Source organism: Phragmites australis, chromosome 18, assembly GCF_958298935.1.
Source record: "Phragmites australis chromosome 18, lpPhrAust1.1, whole genome shotgun sequence".
NCBI lineage: Eukaryota > Viridiplantae > Streptophyta > Magnoliopsida > Poales > Poaceae > Phragmites > Phragmites australis.
Window position 1 is genome coordinate 9,768,674 of NC_084938.1, and position 6,754 is coordinate 9,775,427.

A 6,754-nucleotide genomic window follows, 5' to 3' on the forward strand; every position below is an offset into this window, starting at 1 on the left:
TGCTTGAACTGGCCGTGCTTCGCCTACCCTGCGCTCTTCAACTTTATTTTGGATTCCCGGGGCCTCCAATTCTTTGATCTTACTTCTTTTCAATAACAAGTAGCCAATGGCATCCACTACGTACTCTCATCTTCCTTCCCCATGTGCCACCAAACAGCTGATCTTGCTTTGCAATATGAACTACTAAGACAGGAGTTTTGGCAGCTTCCTACTCCCTCCCTTTATCAGTGCTCGAGGCAGTGAGCTCTTCTCTTATGAATGATTTACCAATATCCTACCCTTTCTATTCTTCTTACATTAGGATGATCGTTGTAATATAGTCTAATGATGCGGCTGCTACCTCTTGCAAATTTTGAAACACAGCTCAGGCAATCATCCTCACAGAAGTATACAGATGGGCAATTGAGCATGCATAGCAAACACAGTGTCCAGCGAAAATGTGGGGGAACAGGTAGGTTAGGATAGCACAAAATAAAATTTTCTACCGTATTCAATCAAGAAATCATGTGAGTAGCGGACCATGGATCATTACCACTAGATGCGGGAAGGTGTTGTCGTCTTCATGGTCTCCGGTTCATTGGGGTGGTCGTCGTGGTGTCCCCTCACTTTGACGCGGCCATAGGTGCAGGAGAAGAAGGCCCCTCAGCTGATGCAGCCAGCTGGTCTTGCTCGCACGCCTTGCCGTCGTCGAGTCAACGCCCGTCACTCAACGTCCTTCCTCTCCAGCGCCGCTTCCCCTCTCTGCTCTCCCTTCCATTGTCCCAACAGCCTGAGGCTGCGCTGCCTGTGTGCGTCTCCTCCCGCCGCCTGGCCTCTTGCATGCCGATCGCCCCTCCCCCTGCTCCGGTGCCCCATCCTCTCTCCCTCCGGTCCCTCTCTCCCTCTCCCTCTATGAGCCACTTGCACAAACCAGCGAAAGAGATGACCCAGTCAGCAAAACTGTTGTCCACGTCAGCAAAACCGGCTTCCTAGCATCTAGATTTATGAATTCAGGGGGTTAAATAGATGGTTTTAAAGTTTATGGGGTTATCTGGACTAGCAGCATAGTTCGGAGGAGTAAAATAAACTTTTTCCTTTTATTTATTCCTTTTTAATGAAAGAACCGCTGCATTTTAATTCATTTACCCAGATCTTCCGGAAATCGGGAAACCGAACGACTAACCCAAAAAATGATGTTTTGACTTTTAGGGCGTTACACCAGGGGATCATATGGAAGGGGAATATGCGATTACAACAAAAATCGCAATCTACATCGACAACTCACCAGATAACACGCAAGGAGCTTTGACTAGTTTTAGATCGTATATAGGCTAGCCACTAGCCCCCTTGTAGTCTATCTTGAAGATCAATACAAGAACACAGGATGTATGGTTATTATCCTCTAGGAGATTCGAACCTGTATAAAATCTCTATCTTTGGTGCTTGATTCGGCAAGAGGGAGTATCCCCTACTTTTATTACGTATGCATTGACAATTCCTTCAAAACTTTAATTAGCTGATTTCTTCACAAAAGCACAGAGTATAGCCTAGCACATAGTTTTATCTCTTCAAACTCGGTGTGGTTGATCCTCCATGAGTTTTAAGGGGGGTGTTAGCAATATATATTGTGTTATATTGCACCTATATAATATCCTCATGTTATAAAGGGTTATTTGCATATTGTTCACATGTACATGTATATATTTTGGCATATGATCACTATGGAATACAATTTACTATTCCTAACAGGACTATCAAAATTTAAACAGGCAGGCTCTACAACAATGACATGCCTACTGTTCTCAGTAGACTGTCACGAAAATATGAGCATGGTGGTTATATATTATGATAGCATCTGATTATCATGTTATTTGATCTCAGTTCTTCAGGAAAAATGGTGTTGCGAATTTTCAATCGCCTGAAACTATATTACCTCGCAATGACTAAAAACTACAACTAAATACCTTAAAACTGCAATACAAAGTAGGTTATTGGATGTTGATCCATTGCTTAAAAAAGTGACTGAAAAGAAATAAAATTTCAATCACTTGGATATTAGACTCTAATAACCCCATTTAACAAAGGAGAAAATAAGCCAATCAACAGGTAGAGACACTGGATATGGTGCGTGTGGGGGGGGGGGGGAGGGGGGATTTTCAATCAGGATAGGAGATTAGAAAAAAAAAACTCAAGCACGACAAATATTCGTGTTGAATATTCACTCCTAAAAAAGAAAATGGAATTTTCTCTACTACATCTGGAAATTACCGTTCCTCTTTTTCTGCTGATCAATCTGTTATTTGAATTCCTTGTTCTTCCCATTTGAAGTGGATTTAGCTTATCCAAGCAAGATTTCATGGCGTCTGATACTCCTACCAAAAACCAATTGCTCAAAAATATGCCGTGTGAGCTAGCTTTTGCTCTTGGTCACATACTCACAGCTTCACAATAACAGGAAGAAACCAAGAAGCTTGCTATTTATCAATGAGGTGCATAAAAAATAAGTCACCAACAACCAGCCGAACACCTTTTTTTGAACTCTTCTTTCCATACGGATTGCATCTTGTGTTCCAGTTCAGCACGGCCGATAACTAGTACACTTTTCACTTATGATTGATGACTTATTTACCAAGCACCTGCACTTTTTATTGGAAGCCCAGATGTGGACGTGTTCGTATTCTCAAGTCAAACGAACCGACGGTGACGAAACAGGGGATCCTCTGCTCTGAATCTCATGATATGCGCTAATTAGTTAGGTGTGCATTATGTCATCCCCAAACAAAAAAGCTTCAATCCTTAAACACAGTTTATAACATCATATAGCATCATTGAAATAATGATCACATATTTAAATCTCTCCAAACTACAGGGCGTATGCTGTATGCATTGTTCACCGGTTTATTTGTCATTAAATCCCTAATTTTGAGTTTTCGCGCTATATAATCAGGTAGGGTTGTCAAAACTTTCAAACATTTTTCTCAGGACCCTTCTGTATCAATTAGCACTTGAACAAATCCTGAGATGGTTTTGGTGTATCTTCATTGCAGTGCATTTCCAATTAATGTACCTATGAATACACTGGCATTGTTGCCAAGATATATATGGTGTATATGCATATATGTGCCTCAAAAGGAACTTGAGAAATGTATCCATAGTGTTTATAAGCTGCTGCCAATAAAGGTATATATGCTAGCTCCAAGAAACATGATGTACAGTTGGTGACTCATCCACACATGATTTTCAGAGCAATGTATACATCAACATACTGCTTGCCCAGCCTCTTCTCCTATAGAACAAGGGCAAGAACAGGACTCAAGTTTGTAAGCAAGCAACGGTCAGGGAAGAAGCTGAGATGAGCGGGGGTAGAAAATGGTTTCGTCGGTCCCATGTGTCTGTCCTAGTGGAGGGAATCCGGAATCAAAACTGAAGTTCTAAACTTTGAAGGAAGAATTCGCAGTAAGCTGCCGTGTTGTTTGTGTATTTCTTTCGGCTGTGCTGGCCCTGCTCGTAAGCGACTTATCGTTTCCTTCATATCAAAAGATTAACCAGATTTATTGAAAGCGACAAGAGTTAAGGGGTTTCAGGCCGAGGTTAATTACTAGGCTTATAATTACCAGCTTTCCACCAAAAAGTATCAACTATGTCAAACAGAGTAGATAGCTCAGTTAACCAGTCAAGACGCACAAGCAATCAACTCGCAACGGCTATAACAACAAAACAAACCGACTCGACCACAATAGAGAGGAAGATAGCTGCATGCTATTCTGGAGCGCTTAATTCGTTACTTCCACCAATGCTAGACGTACGGGAGTCTTCAACATGCTGGTGGTGGAGCTCAAATCGATTCCAACGACAAATTTTGACAGAATGATCATTCTTCTTGCTTTGTAATATTGATCTTAGGAAATGTGATACAAATCTGAGACAAATTTTGATCGAAGAAACTGTCTAATGCTTGCATGTGTATGTGTGTCTTTATTCTGACTCAATTGGCCACCCCTTGCTCACGGTCGAAGGAGCACTCATATCCAATGATGTCGACGATCACAGGAATTATGGTTGAAGGTTCCTTGATCGATCCCAGGCAGCATAGATGAGAGCTAGCTGTTGCTGCTTAATTGGGGGCAGTAAGGCAACAAACACAAGAACTATCGTGACAAGTCTCGTGTGGCCTTGACCTGCTGGCAAATAGTAATGGTCAGCGACATGTTTTCCTCCTCTCAATCTTCAGCCTTAGTTATCGGGGGACGTCCAAGAATCCATTGTCTCTCTTGCATGCCACTGAAAAGTTCTCAGATCCCTGACCTGCAATCGTAAAATAAGTGAGCATGGTTATGCGTCACGGTTGAAAGGACAAGCTAGATGCAATGATCTGTTAGCACAGGTACCCCTGTGGCTAGGCGCCAATCCTCGATGAAATTCCGTCGGCTTTTTCTCAAAAAAACTTCACCCGTATTACCTAAAAAATAAAATGACAGACTTCTACTCATTTGGTCATTTCTTCAGTTAGTTTCTTTTTTTTTCTTGTTATGCATCTCTAACTACATGCAGCATAATATGGCGTCCATGTGGCATGAACTCAAAGTCCTCTAATAAATATTGTGTACTAGTTATCAGTGATGTTGAAGTGAACAAATGCTGCAAGCCATGTGAAGGAAAAAAACGTATTGAAGGTTCAGGTAGTTGGTGGCTTATTTGCACACCCGGATGATAAATAGCAGGCTTCTAAGTTTCTTCCTGTTGTAACTTGTGAAGCGAAGACCCAGTGCAGAGCTAGCCCACATATAGCTTTGAGCAATTGTTAAGCTGTGAAGAGGATGAAACCCAGAATAGCATAGTACTTAAATATGTGAGATCTTCTGAGAATAAACGGCTTCAATAGGGATGCAAGTTTTGTATTTTTTGAGTCATTTGGTTGATTCAAAACTAAAAAAAAAATTAAAGATTCACTCTCACCTAGGTAAGCTAAAAAAATGAACTAAGTAGTGACTAGAATGAACTAAGAAGTGGATCCATGTGAATACCAAATAGGTAGTTCTGGTCATTATTTTTTCAACTTAGTTAGGTGAGAGTGAATCTTTAGTTATTTTTTGAGTTTTGGATGATCTAATAACCTAAACAATACAAAACTTGCATCCCTACTAAGGTCATCTTCAACAGCTACCTCAAATTTTTATCCTCAAAAATATTATTACAGCATCCCCTATCACTATTACAGCATCCCTTATTTTTTCATCTCCAACAGCTACCCTATTTCCTACCTTCTACTACTCTTTTCCTCCCTCCGGACCCACCCTCACCCTCTGTGAATAGTGCTACAGTAGACCGCAAAAAGTACTGTAACACTGAAATCTGCAGATTTGAGGACTCTGTTGGAGTTGGCCTAACACCTCTTATTGTAAGAAGGTCTCACCTATTTAAGTACTATGCTATTCTCATCTTACTCCTCTTCACAGCTAAACAATTGCTCAAAGCTATATGTGAGCTAGCTCTGCACTTGGCCTTTGCTTCACAAGTTACAACCAGAAGAAAATTAGAAGCCCGCTATTTTATCATCCAGGTATGCAAATAAGCCACCAACTACCTGAATCTTCAATATGTTTTTTTTCCTTCACATGGCTTGCAGCTTTTGTTCACTTCAAACATCACTGATAACTAGTATGTTGGATTGATCTTGGCTCTAACGTCTTGTATCCTAACTGAACCGAGAGAAAAAGGAGGCTATGCCACCTACGCGCTCTGATCGAGGGCGCAACTAACTCTATGGTTGCGATTCCATCTCGTGCAGTGCTATATATAACATAGGGGGAGTCCGGCGCCTACTTAATCAATTCACGCTAGGCCTAACCTCCCCCACATTTGCTAAACCCTAACCGGTCTTCATGAGCGCTGCTACAGAGTTAAGGCTGCTGCCACCATGCCGTCTACAAGTCTGCATCAGGATCACATCGACCACGACTACGTCACTGCCGTGCACCACGTGCCTACATCGACTTCACCTTCGACATTGACCTCCTACTTCACCAGCTCTTCAGCAACACGCACATCTACTTGTTGTTTCGCCCTGAGCAATTAACAAGCGTTCATGGCCTCATCGGGATTAGGTCAGTCTTCACTCTTTCGCAATTGAATAGGTGTTCAACTGTAAGGGCTAGCGATCGTTTTCTTAAGATGGTTTTAGACTAACATTTGGCATTAAAGCCTAATTGCCCTAGATCGAACCGAATTAGATCCAATTAGGCTTGTTTGAGCCTCATGTCAGATATGTTAGCTCAAGTTGATGATGATCAAGGCCTAATTGTTGATGGATTAGTGCTGATTGTTAATGTTTAGTGATGATCCGGCATAAATTAGGGTGAATTAGCCTCAATTAAAAATGTTTTAGCTCTAATTGGCCTCAGATCAATGCAATTAGGCAGTTTTTTAAGTATATATGTTCGTGAATTAGATATCCTTTATGTGTTTGTGTACATGTTCATGTTGATTTTTGCTCAGGTTGATGAATAGGCTCGGGTTTGGGGATATTTTGGGCTCGGATCGGGTCAATTAGAGTTCAGACAGCATAGAGAAGGAGGGGATTAGGCAAAATCTTTGAGGAACCCAAAGTTAATCCCCAAATCCTGAAGCTCTAGACTCATTTGTTTCCCATCTAGAACCCTAATCCCCTAAATTTTCCCCAAAATAAAAAACCCTAAAGTTGAAATATCCCCAAATTAGGATGAGCGATTATGTTACTTACCTTTTGTGCCCTATTGTCATGTTCATCGTTTCGTGT